This window comes from Anopheles darlingi, chromosome 2, assembly GCF_943734745.1.
Source record: "Anopheles darlingi chromosome 2, idAnoDarlMG_H_01, whole genome shotgun sequence".
Taxonomy (NCBI): domain Eukaryota; kingdom Metazoa; phylum Arthropoda; class Insecta; order Diptera; family Culicidae; genus Anopheles; species Anopheles darlingi.
In genome coordinates this window covers 50,261,903-50,264,402 of record NC_064874.1, presented here as the reverse complement: position 1 = coordinate 50,264,402, position 2,500 = coordinate 50,261,903, and positions in this window count along the sequence as shown.

The window sequence follows — 2,500 nt, the reverse complement described above, 5'->3', positions numbered from 1 at the left end:
AAAAGTACTTTTTTCCCAGAGGATAATTGTGGCAGCATATCGACGGGTAATGGAGGTTTTCGGCCAATATATTCATCTCAATAACTCATCTTTACTTAATCGTTCATACAACATCAGTCTGAAATGCTTGTCGAATTGCAATGTACCAGCTTGCGAACTTAACATTTTCCATCTAAAGTGTTGGTGACCACGCGAGGATTGGTAAGGAGATAGAGATCGAGATTGATCCTTGTTCAATATCGAATTGTACCAAGCAAATGGAAATCTTATTCATCAGCAACATGCTGCACCAAAGTGCTACGGTCTCACCCTTCTTAATGTATCATTCTCGAGGCTACACTTGAAGCAACAAACGTTAATAGAACGATATAAAATACAATAAAAAAATAGCACAGGGCAAAGTAATTCGCTGCCATTTGGTAACGAAAAATCACTTCCTCGTCCATGCATTTTTTATGCGGTCAGCGATCCTTCCGGCTGACCATTACGCAATGACCCCTGTGGTGTGTACGAGGAGCAGGGTTTGGTTAGAAATCGCACACACTCTCGACGGACCGACAACAAATCTGAAATACCTAACAAATGGAAACGGTACAATTCAATTTGTATCGAAAACGGTACCATAAAGTCGACACGAGGGTTAGGTAAAACGGGAGGGCTAAAATAAAGGATGAGACGGTCAGTTTAGTGCAGCAGGAGTGTACTTTTATTTTTGGTGATGCCCTTCACACCTGGTAGGCGCTCCCAGCGCAACGGTTCATCAGCTGATAGATGACTGCCTCAGTTTAACACGATGAAAACCATTAAATTTATGGCTTTCGAATCGGATGGTACCCCGAGAACAAATAACTTTACAAAAGGAAGGTTTTGGAGGAATTGCTGCGAACTGAGTGGTGCTCTACATCACTCACTGAACGAACTGAGTTAAGCAAACGAACCGAGCGACCTCGCAGTCGTAGGCGAACCCGATTTTCACACTCTATTTTAACTCAATTAATTTTTCACAAACCCTCTGTCGACTGTCGAAAAGGGCAACTTATGGAAACGGAAGCGCCAACGATGGCAGCAAAAAAAAAATCAAACAACAAACCGTACACCGTGCCAGCCAAAGGAACCACCCGCCATCCTCTCGGGAAGCCGTCCGTTATCAATCGGTGGTCCCGGACCGGTTTTTGTTGACGTGAAGGGTATTAAATATTTAGTGGCGCATTTTAAACGGACGGAGCTCGGTACTTGAAAAGTCAATTTGAACCACTCACCACTTGCTACCCCACATGCCAAAGGCTCTCGTGCTATAGCTCCTGGCGCAGAGTGGGATATTCGTGGGATACCGTAAAATCCGCAACAATTGTCCAATCGAGCGAGCAAGTGGTGGTTGTTACGAGTCTGTTCCGTTTGGTCACCGATTGCATTGCGAACGAAGCATCTATTCCGTCAAACTATACTGCGCCAATCAGTCTGCAGTATTCCCGGAGGCATTGCCGTGCTATAGCACCCCCGGGGGAATGGCTTCTGAATTCCAGCCGGTTCTACGATTCCGCCGTGGTTGCCAGGAAGCAGCCAGGAAGCCCAAAATCCGCTAGCTGCTAGCTCATCCGGAGTGTTATTCCTGTTATCCCTGTTCCCAGATCGCGGCTTGTATTCATAAATTTAATAAGCTCGACAAACTTCTGCGAAATGTTAAAGCGACCCGTACAGACATTCTGTGTGTCATAATATCATTATAAATGTTTCTATCATAGCCCTTCTCTTGGGTATGCTACCTCTGGCAAGTGGAAAATCACACGCGAAAATGATACTTCCCCTAACACCAAAACGCCTCTCCGTTCGGATCGTTAATCGCTCGAGAATTACTTGACGGCAGCCACAACGCAGAAGGGACCGCGCTCACCCCTTCTCACGGTCACGCATAGAAGGCAAGTGTAAGCGCTATCAAATCCGAGAGCGAAATTGTGAGGCCGACTAGGAGGGTTGCAAGTACATAAAGTTCTCGGCATTTTGCACCGATTAACAAGGATGCAAAGGATGGGCTTGGTACCGAAGGACGGCTGGTGCCCGTGCTGTCCCTGTACGTATGGTTCTGTCACGTGGCAGGCTGCTTGGTTTGGCCTACGAACAGGTCTAGCGAACCAAATTGAGCTGTATGATCTCGAATTCCCGTGCCGCGCAAAGTGAAAAGCGTAGTTTTCTCCCTGAAAACGATTACCCTCCAGGGACCAGTCGCACGTCGGTCTGCCGGTTGCATCGATCCCACGGCATCGCGCCTGCAGTCGGTGCGTCGACGAGCTAATTGAATTATTTTCTCATGAGTCAATGTTCAACGGTTTACCCTTCGCTTCGTTACCACTTGTTATAGTGCAGGCCACCTGCATTGTATTATACGCATTTCATGCTTCGGTAAGGTTTAGTGTAAATACTTCACGATAGTAACATCTGTTTTGAGTTAGTTATGTGGCCTAAAAGATCGACCATCAAAGAGGCATTTGAATTCTTGTAAATG